At 40.3% G+C, this 25,848-nt stretch overlaps 21 non-coding genes across 21 annotated transcripts; all 21 read left to right on the top strand.

The window, feature by feature from the left end:
• The first annotated feature begins 130 nt into the window (after positions 1 to 130).
• Positions 131 to 202, top strand: trnah-gug. The gene has a single exon. It is a non-coding gene; the product is annotated as a tRNA-His (tRNA).
• Positions 203 to 1,148: 946 nt separating this feature from the next.
• Positions 1,149 to 1,222, top strand: trnat-agu. The gene has a single exon. It is a non-coding gene; the product is annotated as a tRNA-Thr (tRNA).
• A 284-nt stretch (positions 1,223 to 1,506) lies between these two features.
• On the top strand, positions 1,507 to 1,578 carry trnah-gug. The gene has a single exon. It is a non-coding gene; the product is annotated as a tRNA-His (tRNA).
• A 1,304-nt stretch (positions 1,579 to 2,882) lies between these two features.
• Positions 2,883 to 2,954, top strand: trnah-gug. The gene has a single exon. It is a non-coding gene; the product is annotated as a tRNA-His (tRNA).
• A 946-nt stretch (positions 2,955 to 3,900) lies between these two features.
• Positions 3,901 to 3,974, top strand: trnat-agu. Its single transcript has one exon. It is a non-coding gene; the product is annotated as a tRNA-Thr (tRNA).
• A 284-nt stretch (positions 3,975 to 4,258) lies between these two features.
• On the top strand, positions 4,259 to 4,330 carry trnah-gug. Its single transcript has one exon. It is a non-coding gene; the product is annotated as a tRNA-His (tRNA).
• A 1,304-nt stretch (positions 4,331 to 5,634) lies between these two features.
• trnah-gug lies at positions 5,635 to 5,706 on the top strand. Its single transcript has one exon. It is a non-coding gene; the product is annotated as a tRNA-His (tRNA).
• Positions 5,707 to 6,652: 946 nt separating this feature from the next.
• On the top strand, positions 6,653 to 6,726 carry trnat-agu. Its single transcript has one exon. It is a non-coding gene; the product is annotated as a tRNA-Thr (tRNA).
• A 1,660-nt stretch (positions 6,727 to 8,386) lies between these two features.
• trnah-gug lies at positions 8,387 to 8,458 on the top strand. Its single transcript has one exon. It is a non-coding gene; the product is annotated as a tRNA-His (tRNA).
• A 946-nt stretch (positions 8,459 to 9,404) lies between these two features.
• trnat-agu lies at positions 9,405 to 9,478 on the top strand. The gene has a single exon. It is a non-coding gene; the product is annotated as a tRNA-Thr (tRNA).
• Positions 9,479 to 10,780: 1,302 nt separating this feature from the next.
• Positions 10,781 to 10,854, top strand: trnat-agu. Its single transcript has one exon. It is a non-coding gene; the product is annotated as a tRNA-Thr (tRNA).
• A 1,660-nt stretch (positions 10,855 to 12,514) lies between these two features.
• trnah-gug lies at positions 12,515 to 12,586 on the top strand. The gene has a single exon. It is a non-coding gene; the product is annotated as a tRNA-His (tRNA).
• Positions 12,587 to 13,532: 946 nt separating this feature from the next.
• trnat-agu lies at positions 13,533 to 13,606 on the top strand. The gene has a single exon. It is a non-coding gene; the product is annotated as a tRNA-Thr (tRNA).
• A 2,772-nt stretch (positions 13,607 to 16,378) lies between these two features.
• Positions 16,379 to 16,452, top strand: trnat-agu. Its single transcript has one exon. It is a non-coding gene; the product is annotated as a tRNA-Thr (tRNA).
• Positions 16,453 to 17,754: 1,302 nt separating this feature from the next.
• On the top strand, positions 17,755 to 17,828 carry trnat-agu. Its single transcript has one exon. It is a non-coding gene; the product is annotated as a tRNA-Thr (tRNA).
• Positions 17,829 to 18,112: 284 nt separating this feature from the next.
• Positions 18,113 to 18,184, top strand: trnah-gug. The gene has a single exon. It is a non-coding gene; the product is annotated as a tRNA-His (tRNA).
• A 1,304-nt stretch (positions 18,185 to 19,488) lies between these two features.
• trnah-gug lies at positions 19,489 to 19,560 on the top strand. The gene has a single exon. It is a non-coding gene; the product is annotated as a tRNA-His (tRNA).
• Positions 19,561 to 20,506: 946 nt separating this feature from the next.
• Positions 20,507 to 20,580, top strand: trnat-agu. Its single transcript has one exon. It is a non-coding gene; the product is annotated as a tRNA-Thr (tRNA).
• Positions 20,581 to 20,864: 284 nt separating this feature from the next.
• Positions 20,865 to 20,936, top strand: trnah-gug. The gene has a single exon. It is a non-coding gene; the product is annotated as a tRNA-His (tRNA).
• A 2,680-nt stretch (positions 20,937 to 23,616) lies between these two features.
• trnah-gug lies at positions 23,617 to 23,688 on the top strand. The gene has a single exon. It is a non-coding gene; the product is annotated as a tRNA-His (tRNA).
• A 1,304-nt stretch (positions 23,689 to 24,992) lies between these two features.
• Positions 24,993 to 25,064, top strand: trnah-gug. The gene has a single exon. It is a non-coding gene; the product is annotated as a tRNA-His (tRNA).
• The last annotated feature ends 784 nt before the right edge of the window (positions 25,065 to 25,848 follow it).

The raw sequence follows: 25,848 nt of genomic DNA, 5'->3' as shown, positions 1-25,848 counted from the left end.
CCGACTGTGTAAAGCTCCACTGTTTCTTCAGTTTATTCATTATCGAGACCAAAATGAAAAGAGTTTAGTCAGCTTGTGCACATCACTTTCACAGCCTATGTAGGCTTTACAAAGCCAGCTCTTGTAGCCGGCCGTGATCGTATAGTGGTTAGTACTCTGCGTTGTGGTCGCAGCAACCCCGGTTCGAATCCGGGTCACGGCACTGCAATGTAATTTTAGAAGGGTTGTTTTTTGAATGAGTTAAGACTTACTACGCAAGCTAAGAAACTCAGCAACTCTGCCGTTTGACAAAGTTCCCCACCATATTGTAGGTTAATTACTTACACGAAATGATTCATCTGCTGTTTCAAACGTTTTTACAATTTTTAAGCTCCAGAGCCAAATGAGAAATGCAGTGTCCTCGAACGACCAACATTATGAAGAAATAGTATATGATTCTGAATGTTCACTCATATCTCGCGACCCACCTATGACATGTTAATAACCGCTTTGGGTCCCAAATCATAGTTTAAGAATTCATGTCAGAGGTTCTTGAGTTTATTCATCTCGAGACCCAAATGAAAAATGTACTGTTCTCGAATGATCATAGTTACGAAGAAATAGTATGTGATTACCATTGATTACTGATATCTCGCTACCCACCTCTCACCAGTGTTGCCAACTTAGCGACTTTGTCGCTATATTTAGTGAGTATTCAGAAAAAAGACAAGAATCGACAGAAGAAAGTTCAATTGTAGTTCTAAACATACTTAGGGTGTTTTTTACTCACTTTTTGTCTCTCCCGAGACGTTATTCCTCTCTCCTACAGCGTCAATCACAATTACATCCACTTGGCCAATTATGAAAATTATGTGATGACGTCATTTAGCGACTTCTAGCTACTTTTAGGACCAGCAATAGCTACTTTCCTTCCTGAGGATTTGTCAACACTGCCTCTCACATGCTCAGGCCCACTTTGCGTCCCAAAACGTAGCTTAAGAAACCCTGTTGCTAGACAATTGAAGGTGTCTGTATCGTTTCCGATATTAGTAAAAGACATCTCTTTTGTGATGTGATTTTGCTATACAGAGATGTGGGTTAAATTAATGAGACTGGTTTGATTCAAATAGGTGTGGGTGTTCACATCTGCAACATATATGACTTTTATGGGTGCTGTGGCTTAGTTGGTTAAAGTGCCTGTCTAGTAAACAGGAGATCCTGAGTTCAAATCTCAGCAGTACCTTTTTATTGTTCACATTGGTGGAGAAGGTCAGAGGGGAGGGCACTCAGGTTTTCTCACCAATGGGTTTAGAGAATTAGAGATGACGTGAGGAGGATGCAATTGAGATATTCCAATGTCACGGAAAAAGGGCACTTTTTGAATGAGAAAAAACCTACCGACTGTGTAAAGCTCCACTGTTTCTTCAGTTTATTCATTATCGAGACCAAAATGAAAAGAGTTTAGTCAGCTTGTGCACATCACTTTCACAGCCTATGTAGGCTTTACAAAGCCAGCTCTTGTAGCCGGCCGTGATCGTATAGTGGTTAGTACTCTGCGTTGTGGTCGCAGCAACCCCGGTTCGAATCCGGGTCACGGCACTGCAATGTAATTTTAGAAGGGTTGTTTTTTGAATGAGTTAAGACTTACTACGCAAGCTAAGAAACTCAGCAACTCTGCCGTTTGACAAAGTTCCCCACCATATTGTAGGTTAATTACTTACACGAAATGATTCATCTGCTGTTTCAAACGTTTTTACAATTTTTAAGCTCCAGAGCCAAATGAGAAATGCAGTGTCCTCGAACGACCAACATTATGAAGAAATAGTATATGATTCTGAATGTTCACTCATATCTCGCGACCCACCTATGACATGTTAATAACCGCTTTGGGTCCCAAATCATAGTTTAAGAATTCATGTCAGAGGTTCTTGAGTTTATTCATCTCGAGACCCAAATGAAAAATGTACTGTTCTCGAATGATCATAGTTACGAAGAAATAGTATGTGATTACCATTGATTACTGATATCTCGCTACCCACCTCTCACCAGTGTTGCCAACTTAGCGACTTTGTCGCTATATTTAGTGAGTATTCAGAAAAAAGACAAGAATCGACAGAAGAAAGTTCAATTGTAGTTCTAAACATACTTAGGGTGTTTTTTACTCACTTTTTGTCTCTCCCGAGACGTTATTCCTCTCTCCTACAGCGTCAATCACAATTACATCCACTTGGCCAATTATGAAAATTATGTGATGACGTCATTTAGCGACTTCTAGCTACTTTTAGGACCAGCAATAGCTACTTTCCTTCCTGAGGATTTGTCAACACTGCCTCTCACATGCTCAGGCCCACTTTGCGTCCCAAAACGTAGCTTAAGAAACCCTGTTGCTAGACAATTGAAGGTGTCTGTATCGTTTCCAATATTACTAAAAGACATCTCTTTTGTGATGTGATTTTGCTAGACAGAGATGTGGGTTAAATTAATGAGACTGGTTTGATTCAAATAGGTGTGGGTGTTCACATCTGCAACATATATCACTTTTATGGGTGCTGTGGCTTAGTTGGTTAAAGTTCCTGTCTAGTAAACAGGAGATCCTGAGTTCAAATCTCAGCAGTACCTTTTTATTGTTCACATTGGTGGAGAAGGTCAGAGGGGAGGGCACTCAGGTTTTCTCACCAATGGGTTTAGAGAATTAGAGATGACGTGAGGAGGATGCAATTGAGATATTCCAATGTCACGGGAAAAGGGCACTTTTTGAATGAGTAAAAACCTACCGACTGCGTAAAGCTCCACTGTTTCTTCAGTTTATTCATTATCGAGACCAAAATGAAAAGAGTTTAGCCAGCTTGTGCACATCACTTTCACAGCCTATGTAGGCTTTACAAAGCCAGCTCTTGTAGCCGGCCGTGATCGTATAGTGGTTAGTACTCTGCGTTGTGGTCGCAGCAACCCCGGTTCGAATCCGGGTCACGGCACTGCAATGTAATTTTAGAAGGGTTGTTTTTTGAATGAGTTAAGACTTACTACGCAAGCTAAGAAACTCAGCAACTCTGCCGTTTGACAAAGTTCCCCACCATATCGTAGGTTAATTACTTACACGAAATGATTCATCTGCTGTTTCAGAGGTTTTTACCATTTTTAAGCTCCAGAGCCAAATGAGAAATGCAGTGTCCTCGAACGACCAACATTATGAAGAAATAGTATATGATTCTGAATGTTCACTCATATCTCGCGACCCACCTATGACATGTTAATAACCGCTTTGGGTCCCAAATCATAGTTTAAGAATTCATGTCAGAGGTTCTTGAGTTTATTCATCTCGAGACCCAAATGAAAAATGTACTGTTCTCGAATGATCATAGTTACGAAGAAATAGTATGTGATTACCATTGATTACTGATATCTCGCTACCCACCTCTCACCAGTGTTGCCAACTTAGCGACTTTGTCGCTATATTTAGTGAGTATTCAGAATAAAGACAAGAATCGACAGAAGAAAGTTCAATTGTAGTTCTAAACATACTTCGGGTGTTTTTTACTCACTTTTTGTCTCTCCCGAGACGTTATTCCTCTCTCCTACAGCGTCAATCACAATTACATCCACTTGGCCAATTATGAAAATGATGTGATGACGTAATTTAGCGACTTCTAGCTACTTTTAGGACCAGCAATAGCTACTTTCCTTCCTGAGGATTTGGCAACACTGCCTCTCACATGCTCAGGCCCACTTTGCGTCCCAAAACGTAGCTTAAGAAACCCTGTTGCTAGACAATTGAAGGTGTCTGTATCGTTTCCGATATTAGTAAAAGACATCTCTTTTGTGATGTGATTTTGCTATACAGAGATGTGGGTTAAATTAATGAGACTGGTTTGATTCAAATAGGTGTGGGTGTTCACATCTGCAACATATATGACTTTTATGGGTGCTGTGGCTTAGTTGGTTAAAGTGCCTGTCTAGTAAACAGGAGATCCTGAGTTCAAATCTCAGCAGTACCTTTTTATTGTTCACATTGGTGGAGAAGGTCAGAGGGGAGGGCACTCAGGTTTTCTCACCAATGGGTTTAGAGAATTAGAGATGACGTGAGGAGGATGCAATTGAGATATTCCAATGTCACGGAAAAAGGGCACTTTTTGAATGAGAAAAAACCTACCGACTGTGTAAAGCTCCACTGTTTCTTCAGTTTATTCATTATCGAGACCAAAATGAAAAGAGTTTAGTCAGCTTGTGCACATCACTTTCACAGCCTATGTAGGCTTTACAAAGCCAGCTCTTGTAGCCGGCCGTGATCGTATAGTGGTTAGTACTCTGCGTTGTGGTCGCAGCAACCCCGGTTCGAATCCGGGTCACGGCACTGCAATGTAATTTTAGAAGGGTTGTTTTTTGAATGAGTTAAGACTTACTACGCAAGCTAAGAAACTCAGCAACTCTGCCGTTTGACAAAGTTCCCCACCATATTGTAGGTTAATTACTTACACGAAATGATTCATCTGCTGTTTCAAACGTTTTTACAATTTTTAAGCTCCAGAGCCAAATGAGAAATGCAGTGTCCTCGAACGACCAACATTATGAAGAAATAGTATATGATTCTGAATGTTCACTCATATCTCGCGACCCACCTATGACATGTTAATAACCGCTTTGGGTCCCAAATCATAGTTTAAGAATTCATGTCAGAGGTTCTTGAGTTTATTCATCTCGAGACCCAAATGAAAAATGTACTGTTCTCGAATGATCATAGTTACGAAGAAATAGTATGTGATTACCATTGATTACTGATATCTCGCTACCCACCTCTCACCAGTGTTGCCAACTTAGCGACTTTGTCGCTATATTTAGTGAGTATTCAGAAAAAAGACAAGAATCGACAGAAGAAAGTTCAATTGTAGTTCTAAACATACTTAGGGTGTTTTTTACTCACTTTTTGTCTCTCCCGAGACGTTATTCCTCTCTCCTACAGCGTCAATCACAATTACATCCACTTGGCCAATTATGAAAATTATGTGATGACGTCATTTAGCGACTTCTAGCTACTTTTAGGACCAGCAATAGCTACTTTCCTTCCTGAGGATTTGTCAACACTGCCTCTCACATGCTCAGGCCCACTTTGCGTCCCAAAACGTAGCTTAAGAAACCCTGTTGCTAGACAATTGAAGGTGTCTGTATCGTTTCCAATATTACTAAAAGACATCTCTTTTGTGATGTGATTTTGCTAGACAGAGATGTGGGTTAAATTAATGAGACTGGTTTGATTCAAATAGGTGTGGGTGTTCACATCTGCAACATATATCACTTTTATGGGTGCTGTGGCTTAGTTGGTTAAAGTTCCTGTCTAGTAAACAGGAGATCCTGAGTTCAAATCTCAGCAGTACCTTTTTATTGTTCACATTGGTGGAGAAGGTCAGAGGGGAGGGCACTCAGGTTTTCTCACCAATGGGTTTAGAGAATTAGAGATGACGTGAGGAGGATGCAATTGAGATATTCCAATGTCACGGGAAAAGGGCACTTTTTGAATGAGAAAAAACCTACCGACTGCGTAAAGCTCCACTGTTTCTTCAGTTTATTCATTATCGAGACCAAAATGAAAAGAGTTTAGCCAGCTTGTGCACATCACTTTCACAGCCTATGTAGGCTTTACAAAGCCAGCTCTTGTAGCCGGCCGTGATCGTATAGTGGTTAGTACTCTGCGTTGTGGTCGCAGCAACCCCGGTTCGAATCCGGGTCACGGCACTGCAATGTAATTTTAGAAGGGTTGTTTTTTGAATGAGTTAAGACTTACTACGCAAGCTAAGAAACTCAGCAACTCTGCCGTTTGACAAAGTTCCCCACCATATCGTAGGTTAATTACTTACACGAAATGATTCATCTGCTGTTTCAGAGGTTTTTACCATTTTTAAGCTCCAGAGCCAAATGAGAAATGCAGTGTCCTCGAACGACCAACATTATGAAGAAATAGTATATGATTCTGAATGTTCACTCATATCTCGCGACCCACCTATGACATGTTAATAACCGCTTTGGGTCCCAAATCATAGTTTAAGAATTCATGTCAGAGGTTCTTGAGTTTATTCATCTCGAGACCCAAATGAAAAATGTACTGTTCTCGAATGATCATAGTTACGAAGAAATAGTATGTGATTACCATTGATTACTGATATCTCGCTACCCACCTCTCACCAGTGTTGCCAACTTAGCGACTTTGTCGCTATATTTAGTGAGTATTCAGAAAAAAGACAAGAATCGACAGAAGAAAGTTCAATTGTAGTTCTAAACATACTTAGGGTGTTTTTTACTCAATTTTTGTCTCTCCCGAGACGTTATTCCTCTCTACTACAGCGTCAATCACAATTACATCCACTTGGCCAATTATGAAAATTATGTGATGACGTCATTTAGCGACTTCTAGCTACTTTTAGGACCAGCAATAGCTACTTTCCTTCCTGAGGATTTGGCAAGACTGCCTCTCACATGCTCAGGCCCACTTTGCATCCCAAAACGTAGCTTAAGAAACCCTGTTGCTAGACAATTGAAGGTGTCTGTATCGTTTCCAATATTAGTAAAAGACATCTCTTTTGTGATGTGATTTTGCTAGACAGAGATGTGGGTTAAATTAATGAGACTGGTTTGATTCAAATAGGTGTGGGTGTTCACATCTGCAACAAATATGACGTTTATGGGTGCTGTGGCTTAGTTGGTTAAAGTGCCTGTCTAGTAAACAGGAGATCCTGAGTTCAAATCTCAGCAGTACCTTTTTATTGTTCACATTGGTGGAGAAGGTCAGAGGGGAGGGCACTCAGGTTTTCTCACCAATGGGTTTAGAGAATTAGAGATGACGTGAGGAGGATGCAATTGAGATATTCCAATGTCACGGAAAAAGGGCACTTTTTGAATGAGAAAAAACCTACCGACTGTGTAAAGCTCCACTGTTTCTTCAGTTTATTCATTATCGAGACCAAAATGAAAAGAGTTTAGTCAGCTAGTGCACATCACTTTCACAGCCTATGTAGGCTTTACAAAGCCAGCTCTTGTAGCCGGCCGTGATCGTATAGTGGTTAGTACTCTGCGTTGTGGTCGCAGCAACCCCGGTTCGAATCTGGGTCACGGCACTGTAATGTAATTTTAGAAGGGTTGTTTTTTGAATGAGTTAAGACTTACTATGCAAGCTAAGAAACTCAGCAACTCTGCCGTTTGACAAAGTTCCCCACCATATCGTAGGTTAATTACTTACACGAAATGATTCATCTGCTGTTTCAGACGTTTTTACCATTTTTAAGCTCCAGAGCCAAATGAGAAATGCAGTGTCCTCGAACGACCAACATTATGAAGAAATAGTATATGATTCTGAATGTTCACTCGTATCTCGCGACCCACCTATGACATGTTAATAACCGCTTTGGGTCCCAAATCATAGTTTAAGAATTCATGTCAGAGGTTCTTGAGTTTATTCATCTCGAGACCCAAATGAAAAATGTACTGTTCTCGAATGATCATAGTTACGAAGAAATAGTATGTGATTACCATTGATTACTGATATCTCGCTACCCACCTCTCACCAGTGTTGCCAACTTAGCGACTTTGTCGCTATATTTAGTGAGTATTCAGAAAAAAGACAAGAATCGACAGAAGAAAGTTCAATTGTAGTTCTAAACATACTTAGGGTGTTTTTTACTCAATTTTTGTCTCTCCCGAGACGTTATTCCTCTCTCCTACAGCGTCAATCACAATTACATCCACTTGGCCAATTATGAAAATTATGTGATGACGTCATTTAGCGACTTCTAGCTACTTTTAGGACCAGCAATAGCTACTTTCCTTCCTGAGGATTTGGCAAGACTGCCTCTCACATGCTCAGGCCCACTTTGCATCCCAAAACGTAGCTTAAGAAACCCTGTTGCTAGACAATTGAAGGTGTCTGTATCGTTTCCAATATTAGTAAAAGACATCTCTTTTGTGATGTGATTTTGCTAGACAGAGATGTGGGTTAAATTAATGAGACTGGTTTGATTCAAATAGGTGTGGGTGTTCACATCTGCAACAAATATGACGTTTATGGGGTCTGTGGCTTAGTTGGTTAAAGTGCCTGTCTAGTAAACAGGAGATCCTGAGTTCAAATCTCAGCAGTACCTTTTTATTGTTCACATTGGTGGAGAAGGTCAGAGGGGAGGGCACTCAGGTTTTCTCACCAATGGGTTTAGAGAATTAGAGATGACGTGAGGAGGATGCAATTGAGATATTCCAATGTCACGGGAAAAGGGCACTTTTTGAATGAGAAAAAACCTACCGACTGCGTAAAGCTCCACTGTTTCTTCAGTTTATTCATTATCGAGACCAAAATGAAAAGAGTTTAGCCAGCTTGTGCACATCACTTTCACAGCCTATGTAGGCTTTACAAAGCCAGCTCTTGTAGCCGGCCGTGATCGTATAGTGGTTAGTACTCTGCGTTGTGGTCGCAGCAACCCCGGTTCGAATCCGGGTCACGGCACTGCAATGTAATTTTAGAAGGGTTGTTTTTTGAATGAGTTAAGACTTACTATGCAAGCTAAGAAACTCAGCAACTCTGCCGTTTGACAAAGTTCCCCACCATATCGTAGGTTAATTACTTACACGAAATGATTCATCTGCTGTTTCAGACGTTTTTACCATTTTTAAGCTCCAGAGCCAAATGAGAAATGCAGTGTCCTCGAACGACCAACATTATGAAGAAATAGTATATGATTCTGAATGTTCACTCATATCTCGCGACCCACCTATGACATGTTAATAACCGCTTTGGGTCCCAAATCATAGTTTAAGAATTCATGTCAGAGGTTCTTGAGTTTATTCATCTCGAGACCCAAATGAAAAATGTACTGTTCTCGAATGATCATAGTTACGAAGAAATAGTATGTGATTACCATTGATTACTGATATCTCGCTACCCACCTCTCACCAGTGTTGCCAACTTAGCGACTTTGTCGCTATATTTAGTGAGTATTCAGAAAAAAGACAAGAATCGACAGAAGAAAGTTCAATTGTAGTTCTAAACATACTTAGGGTGTTTTTTACTCAATTTTTGTCTCTCCCGAGACGTTATTCCTCTCTACTACAGCGTCAATCACAATTACATCCACTTGGCCAATTATGAAAATTATGTGATGACGTCATTTAGCGACTTCTAGCTACTTTTAGGACCAGCAATAGCTACTTTCCTTCCTGAGGATTTGGCAAGACTGCCTCTCACATGCTCAGGCCCACTTTGCATCCCAAAACGTAGCTTAAGAAACCCTGTTGCTAGACAATTGAAGGTGTCTGTATCGTTTCCAATATTAGTAAAAGACATCTCTTTTGTGATGTGATTTTGCTAGACAGAGATGTGGGTTAAATTAATGAGACTGGTTTGATTCAAATAGGTGTGGGTGTTCACATCTGCAACAAATATGACGTTTATGGGTGCTGTGGCTTAGTTGGTTAAAGTGCCTGTCTAGTAAACAGGAGATCCTGAGTTCAAATCTCAGCAGTACCTTTTTATTGTTCACATTGGTGGAGAAGGTCAGAGGGGAGGGCACTCAGGTTTTCTCACCAATGGGTTTAGAGAATTAGAGATGACGTGAGGAGGATGCAATTGAGATATTCCAATGTCACGGAAAAAGGGCACTTTTTGAATGAGAAAAAACCTACCGACTGTGTAAAGCTCCACTGTTTCTTCAGTTTATTCATTATCGAGACCAAAATGAAAAGAGTTTAGTCAGCTTGTGCACATCACTTTCACAGCCTATGTAGGCTTTACAAAGCCAGCTCTTGTAGCCGGCCGTGATCGTATAGTGGTTAGTACTCTGCGTTGTGGTCGCAGCAACCCCGGTTCGAATCTGGGTCACGGCACTGTAATGTAATTTTAGAAGGGTTGTTTTTTGAATGAGTTAAGACTTACTACGCAAGCTAAGAAACTCAGCAACTCTGCCGTTTGACAAAGTTCCCCACCATATCGTAGGTTAATTACTTACACGAAATGATTCATCTGCTGTTTCAGAGGTTTTTACCATTTTTAAGCTCCAGAGCCAAATGAGAAATGCAGTGTCCTCGAACGACCAACATTATGAAGAAATAGTATATGATTCTGAATGTTCACTCATATCTCGCGACCCACCTATGACATGTTAATAACCGCTTTGGGTCCCAAATCATAGTTTAAGAATTCATGTCAGAGGTTCTTGAGTTTATTCATCTCGAGACCCAAATGAAAAATGTACTGTTCTCGAATGATCATAGTTACGAAGAAATAGTATGTGATTACCATTGATTACTGATATCTCGCTACCCACCTCTCACCAGTGTTGCCAACTTAGCGACTTTGTCGCTATATTTAGTGAGTATTCAGAAAAAAGACAAGAATCGACAGAAGAAAGTTCAATTGTAGTTCTAAACATACTTAGGGTGTTTTTTACTCAATTTTTGTCTCTCCCGAGACGTTATTCCTCTCTACTACAGCGTCAATCACAATTACATCCACTTGGCCAATTATGAAAATTATGTGATGACGTCATTTAGCGACTTCTAGCTACTTTTAGGACCAGCAATAGCTACTTTCCTTCCTGAGGATTTGGCAAGACTGCCTCTCACATGCTCAGGCCCACTTTGCATCCCAAAACGTAGCTTAAGAAACCCTGTTGCTAGACAATTGAAGGTGTCTGTATCGTTTCCAATATTAGTAAAAGACATCTCTTTTGTGATGTGATTTTGCTAGACAGAGATGTGGGTTAAATTAATGAGACTGGTTTGATTCAAATAGGTGTGGGTGTTCACATCTGCAACAAATATGACGTTTATGGGTGCTGTGGCTTAGTTGGTTAAAGTGCCTGTCTAGTAAACAGGAGATCCTGAGTTCAAATCTCAGCAGTACCTTTTTATTGTTCACATTGGTGGAGAAGGTCAGAGGGGAGGGCACTCAGGTTTTCTCACCAATGGGTTTAGAGAATTAGAGATGACGTGAGGAGGATGCAATTGAGATATTCCAATGTCACGGAAAAAGGGCACTTTTTGAATGAGAAAAAACCTACCGACTGTGTAAAGCTCCACTGTTTCTTCAGTTTATTCATTATCGAGACCAAAATGAAAAGAGTTTAGTCAGCTAGTGCACATCACTTTCACAGCCTATGTAGGCTTTACAAAGCCAGCTCTTGTAGCCGGCCGTGATCGTATAGTGGTTAGTACTCTGCGTTGTGGTCGCAGCAACCCCGGTTCGAATCTGGGTCACGGCACTGTAATGTAATTTTAGAAGGGTTGTTTTTTGAATGAGTTAAGACTTACTATGCAAGCTAAGAAACTCAGCAACTCTGCCGTTTGACAAAGTTCCCCACCATATCGTAGGTTAATTACTTACACGAAATGATTCATCTGCTGTTTCAGACGTTTTTACCATTTTTAAGCTCCAGAGCCAAATGAGAAATGCAGTGTCCTCGAACGACCAACATTATGAAGAAATAGTATATGATTCTGAATGTTCACTCGTATCTCGCGACCCACCTATGACATGTTAATAACCGCTTTGGGTCCCAAATCATAGTTTAAGAATTCATGTCAGAGGTTCTTGAGTTTATTCATCTCGAGACCCAAATGAAAAATGTACTGTTCTCGAATGATCATAGTTACGAAGAAATAGTATGTGATTACCATTGATTACTGATATCTCGCTACCCACCTCTCACCAGTGTTGCCAACTTAGCGACTTTGTCGCTATATTTAGTGAGTATTCAGAAAAAAGACAAGAATCGACAGAAGAAAGTTCAATTGTAGTTCTAAACATACTTAGGGTGTTTTTTACTCAATTTTTGTCTCTCCCGAGACGTTATTCCTCTCTCCTACAGCGTCAATCACAATTACATCCACTTGGCCAATTATGAAAATTATGTGATGACGTCATTTAGCGACTTCTAGCTACTTTTAGGACCAGCAATAGCTACTTTCCTTCCTGAGGATTTGGCAAGACTGCCTCTCACATGCTCAGGCCCACTTTGCATCCCAAAACGTAGCTTAAGAAACCCTGTTGCTAGACAATTGAAGGTGTCTGTATCGTTTCCAATATTAGTAAAAGACATCTCTTTTGTGATGTGATTTTGCTAGACAGAGATGTGGGTTAAATTAATGAGACTGGTTTGATTCAAATAGGTGTGGGTGTTCACATCTGCAACAAATATGACGTTTATGGGGTCTGTGGCTTAGTTGGTTAAAGTGCCTGTCTAGTAAACAGGAGATCCTGAGTTCAAATCTCAGCAGTACCTTTTTATTGTTCACATTGGTGGAGAAGGTCAGAGGGGAGGGCACTCAGGTTTTCTCACCAATGGGTTTAGAGAATTAGAGATGACGTGAGGAGGATGCAATTGAGATATTCCAATGTCACGGGAAAAGGGCACTTTTTGAATGAGAAAAAACCTACCGACTGCGTAAAGCTCCACTGTTTCTTCAGTTTATTCATTATCGAGACCAAAATGAAAAGAGTTTAGCCAGCTTGTGCACATCACTTTCACAGCCTATGTAGGCTTTACAAAGCCAGCTCTTGTAGCCGGCCGTGATCGTATAGTGGTTAGTACTCTGCGTTGTGGTCGCAGCAACCCCGGTTCGAATCCGGGTCACGGCACTGCAATGTAATTTTAGAAGGGTTGTTTTTTGAATGAGTTAAGACTTACTATGCAAGCTAAGAAACTCAGCAACTCTGCCGTTTGACAAAGTTCCCCACCATATCGTAGGTTAATTACTTACACGAAATGATTCATCTGCTGTTTCAGACGTTTTTACCATTTTTAAGCTCCAGAGCCAAATGAGAAATGCAGTGTCCTCGAACGACCAACATTATGAAGAAATAGTATATGATTCTGAATGTTCACTCATATCTCGCGACCCACCTATGACATGTTAATAACCGCTTTGGGTCCCAAATCATAGTTTAAGAATTCATGTCAGAGGTTCTTGAGTTTATTCATCTCGAGACCCAAATGAAAAATGTACTGTTCTCGAATGATCATAGTTACGAAGAAATAGTATGTGATTACCATTGATTACTGATATCTCGCTACCCACCTCTCACCAGTGTTGCCAACTTAGCGACTTTGTCGCTATATTTAGTGAGTATTCAGAAAAAAGACAAGAATCGACAGAAGAAAGTTCAATTGTAGTTCTAAACATACTTAGGGTGTTTTTTACTCAATTTTTGTCTCTCCCGAGACGTTATTCCTCTCTACTACAGCGTCAATCACAATTACATCCACTTGGCCAATTATGAAAATTATGTGATGACGTCATTTAGCGACTTCTAGCTACTTTTAGGACCAGCAATAGCTACTTTCCTTCCTGAGGATTTGGCAAGACTGCCTCTCACATGCTCAGGCCCACTTTGCATCCCAAAACGTAGCTTAAGAAACCCTGTTGCTAGACAATTGAAGGTGTCTGTATCGTTTCCAATATTAGTAAAAGACATCTCTTTTGTGATGTGATTTTGCTAGACAGAGATGTGGGTTAAATTAATGAGACTGGTTTGATTCAAATAGGTGTGGGTGTTCACATCTGCAACAAATATGACGTTTATGGGTGCTGTGGCTTAGTTGGTTAAAGTGCCTGTCTAGTAAACAGGAGATCCTGAGTTCAAATCTCAGCAGTACCTTTTTATTGTTCACATTGGTGGAGAAGGTCAGAGGGGAGGGCACTCAGGTTTTCTCACCAATGGGTTTAGAGAATTAGAGATGACGTGAGGAGGATGCAATTGAGATATTCCAATGTCACGGAAAAAGGGCACTTTTTGAATGAGAAAAAACCTACCGACTGTGTAAAGCTCCACTGTTTCTTCAGTTTATTCATTATCGAGACCAAAATGAAAAGAGTTTAGTCAGCTTGTGCACATCACTTTCACAGCCTATGTAGGCTTTACAAAGCCAGCTCTTGTAGCCGGCCGTGATCGTATAGTGGTTAGTACTCTGCGTTGTGGTCGCAGCAACCCCGGTTCGAATCTGGGTCACGGCACTGTAATGTAATTTTAGAAGGGTTGTTTTTTGAATGAGTTAAGACTTACTATGCAAGCTAAGAAACTCAGCAACTCTGCCGTTTGACAAAGTTCCCCACCATATCGTAGGTTAATTACTTACACGAAATGATTCATCTGCTGTTTCAGACGTTTTTACCATTTTTAAGCTCCAGAGCCAAATGAGAAATGCAGTGTCCTCGAACGACCAACATTATGAAGAAATAGTATATGATTCTGAATGTTCACTCGTATCTCGCGACCCACCTATGACATGTTAACCTTTCTGATCTCCCCATCCCGGATCCGGGTTCGTGAATACAGACTCAAGCTCATTACCATAACGCAACGTTAACTATTCATGAAAATCGCAAATGAAATGAAATAAATATGCCATCTCTCAAGCTTAGCCTTTTGTTAACAACACTGTCATCTCAGATTTTCAAAATATGCTTCTCAACCATTGCAAAACAAGCATTTGTGTAACAGTATTGATGGCTAACGTAGCATTTAGCATTAACATTCAGCTGGCAACATTTACACAAAAAAACAGAAAAGCATTCAAAAAAATCATTTACCTTTGAAGAACTTCAGATGTTTTCAATGAGGAGACTCTCAGATAGCAAATGTTCAGTTTTTCCTGAAAGATTATTTGTTTAGGACAAATCGCTCCGTTTTCTGCGTCACGTTTAGCTATGAAAAAACCCCTGTATCCAGGATTGTGTAAATCTATCAGCAAGCTCATTAGCATAACACAACGTTAACTATTTATGAAAATCGCAAATGAAATGAAATAAATATGCCATCTCTCAAGCTTAGCCTTTTGTAAACAACACTGTCATCTCAGATTTTCAAAATATGCTTCTCAACCATAGGAAAACAATCATTTGTGTAAAAGTAGCTAGCTAGAGTTAGCATTTCGCGTTAGCATTTAGCGTTAGCATTAGCGTTAGCATCCAGCACGCAACATTAACAAAAACATAAAAGCCTTCAAATAAAATCATTTACCTTTGAAGAACTTCTGATGTTTTCAATGAGGATACTCTCAGTTAGATAGCAGATGCTCAGTTTTTCCAAAAAGATTCCTTGTGTATTAGAAATAGCTCCGTTTTATACATCACATTTGGCTACCAAAAAAAATCCATAAATTCAGTCCTCAAAACGCAAACTTTTTTCCAAATTAACTCCATAATATCGACTGAAAACATGGCAAACGTTTTTTAGAATCAAGCCTCAAGGTGTTTTTCACATATCTCTTCATTGATACATCGTTCTTGGATACATGCTTTCTCTCCTGAATCCCAGGAGAAAATGACCGCACCTGAAGATTACGCACAAATTTAGACAAAGGACACCGGGCGGACCTCTGGAAAATGTAGTCTCTTATGGCCAATCTTCCAATGATATGCCTACAAATACGTCACAATGCTGCTAAGACCTTGGGCGAACGACAGAAAGTGTAGGCTCGTTCCTTGCGCAATCACAGCCATATAAGGAGAGAATGGAAAACAGAGCTTCAGAAATTCTGCTAATTCCTGGGTGATGCATCATCTTGGTTTCGCCTGTAGAATGAGTTCTGGGGCACTTACAGACAAAATCTTTGCAGATTCTGAAACTTCAGAGTGTTTTCTTTCCAAAACTGTCAAGAATATGCATAGTCGAGCATCTTTTCGTGACAAAATATCGCGCTTAAAACGGGAACGTTTTTTATCCAAAAATGAAATAGCGCCCCTAGAGCTCTAACTGGTTAATAACCGCTTTGGGTCCCAAATCATAGTTTAAGAATTCATGTCAGAGGTTCTTGAGTTTATTCATCTCGAGACCCAAATGAAAAATGTACTGTTCTCGAATGATCATAGTTACGAAGAAATAGTATGTGATTACCATTGATTACTGATATCTCGCTACCCACCTCTCACCAGTGTTGCCAACTTAGCGACTTTGTCGCTATATTTAGTGAGTATTCAGAAAAAAGACAAGAATCGACAGAAGAAAGTTCAATTGTAGTTCTAAACATACTTAGGGTGTTTTTTACTCAATTTTTGTCTCTCCCGAGACGTTATTCCTCTCTCCTACAGCGTCAATCACAATTACATCCACTTGGCCAATTATGAAAATTATGTGATGACGTCATTTAGCGACTTCTAGCTACTTTTAGGACCAGCAATAGCTACTTTCCTTCCTGAGGATTTGGCAAGACTGCCTCTCACATGCTCAGGCCCACTTTGCATCCCAAAACGTAGCTTAAGAAACCCTGTTGCTAGACAATTGAAGGTGTCTGTATCGTTTCCAATATTAGTAAAAGACATCTCTTTTGTGATGTGATTTTGCTAGACAGAGATGTGGGTTAAATTAATGAGACTGGTTTGATTCAAATAGGTGTGGGTGTTCACATCTGCAACAAATATGACGTTTATGGGTGCTGTGGCTTAGTTGGTTAAAGTGCCTGTCTAGTAAACAGGAGATCCTGAGTTCAAATCTCAGCAGTACCTTTTTATTGTTCACATTGGTGGAGAAGGTCAGAGGGGAGGGCACTCAGGTTTTCTCACCAATGGGTTTAGAGAATTAGAGATGACGTGAGGAGGATGCAATTGAGATATTCCAATGTCACGGAAAAAGGGCACTTTTTGAATGAGAAAAAACCTACCGACTGTGTAAAGCTCCACTGTTTCTTCAGTTTATTCATTATCGAGACCAAAATGAAAAGAGTTTAGTCAGCTTGTGCACATCACTTTCACAGCCTATGTAGGCTTTACAAAGCCAGCTCTTGTAGCCGGCCGTGATCGTATAGTGGTTAGTACTCTGCGTTGTGGTCGCAGCAACCCCGGTTCGAATCTGGGTCACGGCACTGTAATGTAATTTTAGAAGGGTTGTTTTTTGAATGAGTTAAGACTTACTATGCAAGCTAAGAAACTCAGCAACTCTGCCGTTTGACAAAGTTCCCCACCATATCGTAGGTTAATTACTTACACGAAATGATTCATCTGCTGTTTCAGACGTTTTTACCATTTTTAAGCTCCAGAGCCAAATGAGAAATGCAGTGTCCTCGAACGACCAACATTATGAAGAAATAGTATATGATTCTGAATGTTCACTCGTATCTCGCGACCCACCTATGACATGTTAATAACCGCTTTGGGTCCCAAATCATAGTTTAAGAATTCATGTCAGAGGTTCTTGAGTTTATTCATCTCGAGACCCAAATGAAAAATGTACTGTTCTCGAATGATCATAGTTACGAAGAAATAGTATGTGATTACCATTGATTACTGATATCTCGCTACCCACCTCTCACCAGTGTTGCCAACTTAGCGACTTTGTCGCTATATTTAGTGAGTATTCAGAAAAAAGACAAGAATCGACAGAAGAAAGTTCAATTGTAGTTCTAAACATACTTAGGGTGTTTGTTACTCAATTTTTGTCTCTCCCGAGACGTTATTCCTCTCTCCTACAGCGTCAATCACAATTACATCCACTTGGCCAATTATGAAAATTATGTGATGACGTCATTTAGCGACTTCTAGCTACTTTTAGGACCAGCAATAGCTACTTTCCTTCCTGAGGATTTGGCAACACTGCCTCTCACATGCTCAGGCCCACTTTGCATCCCAAAACGTAGCTTAAGAAACCCTGTTGCTAGACAATTGAAGGTGTCTGTATCGTTTCCAATATTACTAAAAGACATCTCTTTTGTGATGTGATTTTGCTAGACAGAGATGTGGGTTAAATTAATGAGACTGGTTTGATTCAAATAGGTGTGGGTGTTCACATCTGCAACAAATATGACGTTTATGGGTGCTGTGGCTTAGTTGGTTAAAGTGCCTGTCTAGTAAACAGGAGATCCTGAGTTCAAATCTCAGCAGTACCTTTTTATTGTTCACATTGGTGGAGAAGGTCAGAGGGGAGGGCACTCAGGTTTTCTCACCAATGGGTTTAGAGTATTAGAGATGACGTGAGGAGGATGCAATTGAGATATTCCAATGTCACGGAAAAAGGGCACTTTTTGAATGAGAAAAAACCTACCGACTGTGTAAAGCTCCACTGTTTCTTCAGTTTATTCATTATCGAGACCAAAATGAAAAGAGTTTAGTCAGCTTGTGCACATCACTTTCACAGCCTATGTAGGCTTTACAAAGCCAGCTCTTGTAGCCGGCTGTGATCGTATAGTGGTTAGTACTCTGCGTTGTGGTCGCAGCAACCCCGGTTCGAATCCGGGTCACGGCACTGCAATGTAATTTTAGAAGGGTTGTTTTTTGAATGAGTTAAGACTTACTATGCAAGCTAAGAAACTCAGCAACTCTGCCGTTTGACAAAGTTCCCCACCATATTGTAGGTTAATTACTTACACGAAATGATTCATCTGCTGTTTCAGACGTTTTTACAATTTTTAAGCTCCAGAGCCAAATGAGAAATGCAGTGTCCTCGAACGACCAACATTATGAAGAAATAGTATATGATTCTGAATGTTCACTCATATCTCGCGACCCACCTATGACATGTTAATAACCGCTTTGGGTCCCAAATCATAGTTTAAGAATTCATGTCAGAGGTTCTTGAGTTTATTCATCTCGAGACCCAAATGAAAAATGTACTGTTCTCGAATGATCATAGGTACGAAGAAATAGTATGTGATTACCATTGATTACTGATATCTCGCTACCCACCTCTCACCAGTGTTGCCAACTTAGCGACTTTGTTGCTATATTTAGTGAGTATTCAGAAAAAAGACAAGAATCGACAGAAGAAAGTTCAATTGTAGTTCTAAACATACTTAGGGTGTTTTTTACTCACTTTTTGTCTCTCCCGAGACGTTATTCCTCTCTCCTACAGCGTCAATCACAATTACATCCACTTGGCCAATTATGAAAATTATGTGATGACGTCATTTAGCGACTTCTAGCTACTTTTAGGACCAGCAATAGCTACTTTCCTTCCTGAGGATTTGGCAACACTGCCTCTCACATGCTCAGGCCCACTTTGCGTCCCAAAACGTAGCTTAAGAAACCCTGTTGCTAGACAATTGAAGGTGTCTGTATCGTTTCCAATATTACTAAAAGACATCTCTTTTGTGATGTGATTTTGCTAGACAGAGATGTGGGTTAAATTAATGAGACTGGTTTGATTCAAATAGGTGTGGGTGTTCACATCTGCAACAAATATGACGTTTATGGGTGCTGTGGCTTAGTTGGTTAAAGTGCCTGTCTAGTAAACAGGAGCTCCTGAGTTCAAATCTCAGCAGTACCTTTTTATTGTTCACATTGGTGGAGAAAGTCAGAGGGGAGGGCACTCAGGTTTTCTCACCAATGGGTTTAGAGAATTAGAGATGACGTGAGGAGGATGCAATTGAGATATTCCAATGTCACGGAAAAAGGGCACTTTTTGAATGAGAAAAAACCTACCGACTGTGTAAAGCTCCACTGTTTCTTCAGTTTATTCATTATCGAGACCAAAATGAAAAGAGTTTAGTCAGCTTGTGCACATCACTTTCACTGCCTATGTAGGCTTTACAAAGCCAGCTCTTGTAGCCGGCCGTGATCGTATAGTGGTTAGTACTCTGCGTTGTGGTCGCAGCAACCCCGGTTCGAATCCGGGTCACGGCACTGCAATGTAATTTTAGAAGGGTTGTTTTTTGAATGAGTTAAGACTTACTATGCAAGCTAAGAAACTCAGCAACTCTGCCGTTTGACAAAGTTCCCCACCATATTGTAGGTTAATTACTTACACGAAATGATTCATCTGCTGTTTCAGACGTTTTTACCATTTTTAAGCTCCAGAGCCAAATGAGAAATGCAGTGTCCTCGAACGACCAACATTATGAAGAAATAGTATATGATTCTGAATGTTCACTCATATCTCGCGACCCACCTATGACATGTTAATAACCGCTTTGGGTCCCAAATCATAGTTTAAGAATTCATGTCAGAGGTTCTTGAGTTTATTCATCTCGAGACCCAAATGAAAAATGTACTGTTCTCGAATTATCATAGGTACGAAGAAATAGTATGTGATTACCATTGATTACTGATATCTCGCTACCCACCTCTCACCAGTGTTGCCAACTTAGCGACTTTGTCGCTATATTTAGTGAGTATTCAGAAAAAAGACAAGAATCGACAGAAGAAAGTTCAATTGTAGTTCTAAACATACTTAGGGTGTTTTTTACTCACTTTTTGTCTCTCCCGAGACGTTATTCCTCTCTCCTACAGCGTCAATCACAATTACATCCACTTGGCCAATTATGAAAATTATGTGATGACGTCATTTAGCGACTTCTAGCTACTTTTAGGACCAGCAATAGCTACTTTCCTTCCTGAGGATTTGGCAACACTGCCTCTCACATGCTCAGGCCCACTTTGCGTCCCAAAACGTAGCTTAAGAAACCCGGTTGCTAGACAATTGAAGGTGTCTGTATCGTTTCCAATATTACTAAAAGACATCTCTTTTGTGATGTGATTTTGCTAGACAGAGATGTGGGTTAAATTAATGAGACTGGTTTGATTCAAATAGGTGTGGGTGTTCACATCTGCAACATATATGACTTTTATGGGTGCTGTGGCTTAGTTGGTTAAAGTGCCTGTCTAGTAAACAGGAGATCCTGAGTTCAAATCTCAGCAGTACCTTTTTATTGTTCACATTGGTGGAGAAGGTCAGAGGGGAGGGCACTCAGGTTTTCTCACCAATGGGTTTAGAGAATTAGAGATGACGTGAGGAGGATGCAATTGAGATATTCCAATGTCACGGAAAAAGGGCACTTTTTGAATGAGAAAAAACCTACCGACTGTGTAAAGCTCCACTGTTTCTTCAGTTTATTCATTATCGAGACCAAAATGAAAAGAGTTTAGTCAGCTTGTGCACATCACTTTCACAGCCTATGTAGGCTTTACAAAGCCAGCTCTTGTAGCCGGCCGTGATCGTATAGTGGTTAGTACTCTGCGTTGTGGTTGCAGCAACCCTGGTTCGAATCCGGGTCACGGCACTGCAATGTAATTTTAGAAGGGTTGTTTTTTGAATGAGTTAAGACTTACTTTGCAAGCTAAGAAACTCAGCAACTCTGCCGTTTGACAAAGTTCCCCACCATATTGTAGGTTAATTACTTACACGAAATGATTCATCTGCTGTTTCAGACGTTTTTACAATTTTTAAGCTCCAGAGCCAAATGAGAAATGCAGTGTCCTCGAACGACCAACATTATGAAGAAATAGTATATGATTCTGAATGTTCACTCATATCTCGCGACCCACCTATGACATGTTAATAACCGCTTTGGGTCCCAAATCATAGTTTAAGAATTCATGTCAGAGGTTCTTGAGTTTATTCATCTCGAGACCCAAATGAAAAATGTACTGTTCTCGAATGATCATAGGTACGAAGAAATAGTATGTGATTACCATTGATTACTGATATCTCGCTACCCACCTCTCACCAGTGTTGCCAACTTAGCGACTTTGTCGCTATATTTAGTGAGTATTCAGATAAAAGACAAGAATCGACAGAAGAAAGTTCAATTGTAGTTCTAAACATACTTAGGGGGTTTTTTACTCACTTTTTGTCTCTCCCGAGACGTTATTCCTCTCTCCTACAGCGTCAATCACAATTACATCCACTTGGCCAATTATGAAAATTATGTGATGACGTCATTTAGCGACTTCTAGCTACTTTTAGGACCAGCAATAGCTACTTTCCTTCCTGAGGATTTGGCAACACTGCCTCTCACATGCTCAGGCCCACTTTGCGTCCCAAAACGTAGCTTAAGAAACCCTGTTGCTAGACAATTGAAGGTGTCTGTATCGTTTCCAATATTACTAAAAGACATCTCTTTTGTGATGTGATTTTGCTAGACAGAGATGTGGGTTAAATTAATGAGACTGGTTTGATTCAAATAGGTGTGGGTGTTCACATCTGCAACAAATATGACGTTTATGGGTGCTGTGGCTTAGTTGGTTAAAGTGCCTGTCTAGTAAACAGGAGCTCCTGAGTTCAAATCTCAGCAGTACCTTTTTATTGTTCACATTGGTGGAGAAAGTCAGAGGGGAGGGCACTCAGGTTTTCTCACCAATGGGTTTAGAGAATTAGAGATGACGTGAGGAGGATGCAATTGAGATATTCCAATGTCACGGAAAAAGGGCACTTTTTGAATGAGAAAAAACCTACCGACTGTGTAAAGCTCCACTGTTTCTTCAGTTTATTCATTATCGAGACCAAAATGAAAAGAGTTTAGTCAGCTTGTGCACATCACTTTCACAGCCTATGTAGGCTTTACAAAGCCAGCTCTTGTAGCCGGCCGTGATCGTATAGTAGTTAGTACTCTGCGTTGTGGTCGCAGCAACCCCGGTTCGAATCCGGGTCACGGCACTGCAATGTAATTTTAGAAGGGTTGTTTTTTGAATGAGTTAAGACTTACTATGCAAGCTAAGAAACTCAGCAACTCTGCCGTTTGACAAAGTTCCCCACCATATTGTAGGTTAATTACTTACACGAAATGATTCATCTGCTGTTTCAGACGTTTTTACCATTTTTAAGCTCCAGAGCCAAATGAGAAATGCAGTGTCCTCGAACGACCAACATTATGAAGAAATAGTATATGATTCTGAATGTTCACTCATATCTCGCGACCCACCTATGACATGTTAATAACCGCTTTGGGTCCCAAATCATAGTTTAAGAATTCATGTCAGAGGTTCTTGAGTTTATTCATCTCGAGACCCAAATGAAAAATGTACTGTTCTCGAATGATCATAGGTACGAAGAAATAGTATGTGATTACCATTGATTACTGATATCTCGCTACCCACCTCTCACCAGTGTTGCCAACTTAGCGACTTTGTCGCTATATTTAGTGAGTATTCAGAAAAAAGACAAGAATCGACAGAAGAAAGTTCAATTGTAGTTCTAAACATACTTAGGGTGTTTTTTACTCACTTTTTGTCTCTCCCGAGACGTTATTCCTCTCTCCTACAGCGTCAATCACAATTACATCCACTTGGCCAATTATGAAAATTATGTGATGACGTCATTTAGCGACTTCTAGCTACTTTTAGGACCAGCAATAGCTACTTTCCTTCCTGAGGATTTGGCAACACTGCCTCTCACATGCTCAGGCCCACTTTGCGTCCCAAAACGTAGCTTAAGAAACCCTGTTGCTAGACAATTGAAGGTGTCTGTATCGTTTCCAATATTACTAAAAGACATCTCTTTTGTGATGTGATTTTGCTAGACAGAGATGTGGGTTAAATTAATGAGACTGGTTTGATTCAAATAGGTGTGGGTGTTCACATCTGCAACAAATATGACGTTTATGGGTGCTGTGGCTTAGTTGGTTAAAGTGCCTGTCTAGTAAACAGGAGCTCCTGAGTTCAAATCTCAGCAGTACCTTTTTATTGTTCACATTGGTGGAGAAAGTCAGAGGGGAGGGCACTCAGGTTTTCTCACCAATGGGTTTAGAGAATTAGAGATGACGTGAGGAGGATGCAATTGAGATATTCCAATGTCACGGAAAAAGGGCACTTTTTGAATGAGAAAAAACCTACCGACTGTGTAAAGCTCCACTGTTTCTTCAGTTTATTCATTATCGAGACCAAAATGAAAAGAGTTTAGTCAGCTTGTGCACATCACTTTCACAGCCTATGTAGGCTTTACAAAGCCAGCTCTTGTAGCCGGCCGTGATCGTATAGTGGTTAGTACTCTGCGTTGTGGTCGCAGCAACCCCGGTTCGAATCCGGGTCACGGCACTGCAATGTAATTTTAGAAGGGTTGTTTTTTGAATGAGTTAAGACTTACTATGCAAGCTAAGAAACTCAGCAACTCTGCCGTTTGACAAAGTTCCCCACCATATTGTAGGTTAATTACTTACACGAAATGATTCATCTGCTGTTTCAGACGTTTTTACCATTTTTAAGCTCCAGAGCCAAATGAGAAATGCAGTGTCCTCGAACGACCAACATTATGAAGAAATAGTATATGATTCTGAATGTTCACTCATATCTCGCGACCCACCTATGACATGTTAATAACCGCTTTGGGTCCCAAATCATAGTTTAAGAATTCATGTCAGAGGTTCTTGAGTTTATTCATCTCGAGACCCAAATGAAAAATGTACTGTTCTCGAATTATCATAGGTACGAAGAAATAGTATGTGATTACCATTGATTACTGATATCTCGCTACCCACCTCTCACCAGTGTTGCCAACTTAGCGACTTTGTCGCTATATTTAGTGAGTATTCAGAAAAAAGACAAGAATCGACAGAAGAAAGTTCAATTGTAGTTCTAAACATACTTAGGGTGTTTTTTACTCACTTTTTGTCTCTCCCGAGACGTTATTCCTCTCTCCTACAGCGTCAATCACAATTACATCCACTTGGCCAATTATGAAAATTATGTGATGACGTCATTTAGCGACTTCTAGCTACTTTTAGGACCAGCAATAGCTACTTTCCTTCCTGAGGATTTGGCAACACTGCCTCTCACATGCTCAGGCCCACTTTGCGTCCCAAAACGTAGCTTAAGAAACCCTGTTGCTAGACAATTGAAGGTGTCTGTATCGTTTCCAATATTACTAAAAGACATCTCTTTTGTGATGTGATTTTGCTAGACAGAGATGTGGGTTAAATTAATGAGACTGGTTTGATTCAAATAGGTGTGGGTGTTCACATCTGCAACAAATATGACGTTTATGGGTGCTGTGGCTTAGTTGGTTAAATTGCCTGTCTAGTAAACAGGAGCTCCTAAGTTCAAATCTCAGCAGTACCTTTTTATTGTTCACATTGGTGGAGAAAGTCAGAGGGGAGGGCACTCAGGTTTTCTCACCAATGGGTTTAGAGAATTAGAGATGACGTGAGGAGGATGCAATTGAGATATTCCAATGTCACGGAAAAAGGGCACTTTTTGAATGAGAAAAAACCTACCGACTGTGTAAAGCTCCACTGTTTCTTCAGTTTATTCATTATCGAGACCAAAATGAAAAGAGTTTAGTCAGCTTGTGCACATCACTTTCACAGCCTATGTAGGCTTTACAAAGCCAGCTCTTGTAGCCGGCCGTGATCGTATAGTGGTTAGTACTCTGCGTTGTGGTCGCAGCAACCCCGGTTCGAATCCGGGTCACGGCACTGCAATGTAATTTTAGAAGGGTTGTTTTTTGAATGAGTTAAGACTTACTATGCAAGCTAAGAAACTCAGCAACTCTGCCGTTTGACAAAGTTCCCCACCATATTGTAGGTTAATTACTTACACGAAATGATTCATCTGCTGTTTCAGACGTTTTTACCATTTTTAAGCTCCAGAGCCAAATGAGAAATGCAGTGTCCTCGAACGACCAACATTATGAAGAAATAGTATATGATTCTGAATGTTCACTCATATCTCGCGACCCACCTATGACATGTTAATAACCGCTTTGGGTCCCAAATCATAGTTTAAGAATTCATGTCAGAGGTTCTTGAGTTTATTCATCTCGAGACCCAAATGAAAAATGTACTGTTCTCGAATTATCATAGGTACGAAGAAATAGTATGTGATTACCATTGATTACTGATATCTCGCTACCCACCTCTCACCAGTGTTGCCAACTTAGCGACTTTGTCGCTATATTTAGTGAGTATTCAGAAAAAAGACAAGAATCGACAGAAGAAAGTTCAATTGTAGTTCTAAACATACTTAGGGTGTTTTTTACTCACTTTTTGTCTCTCCCGAGACGTTATTCCTCTCTCCTACAGCGTCAATCACAATTACATCCACTTGGCCAATTATGAAAATTATGTGATGACGTCATTTAGCGACTTCTAGCTACTTTTAGGACCAGCAATAGCTACTTTCCTTCCTGAGGATTTGGCAACACTGCCTCTCACATGCTCAGGCCCACTTTGCGTCCCAAAACGTAGCTTAAGAAACCCT

This window comes from Oncorhynchus mykiss, unplaced genomic scaffold, assembly GCF_013265735.2.
Source record: "Oncorhynchus mykiss isolate Arlee unplaced genomic scaffold, USDA_OmykA_1.1 un_scaffold_363, whole genome shotgun sequence".
Classification (NCBI taxonomy): domain Eukaryota; kingdom Metazoa; phylum Chordata; class Actinopteri; order Salmoniformes; family Salmonidae; genus Oncorhynchus; species Oncorhynchus mykiss.
The sequence above is the reverse complement of the archived record's forward strand: the minus strand, read 5'-3'. Positions and strand labels throughout refer to the sequence as shown.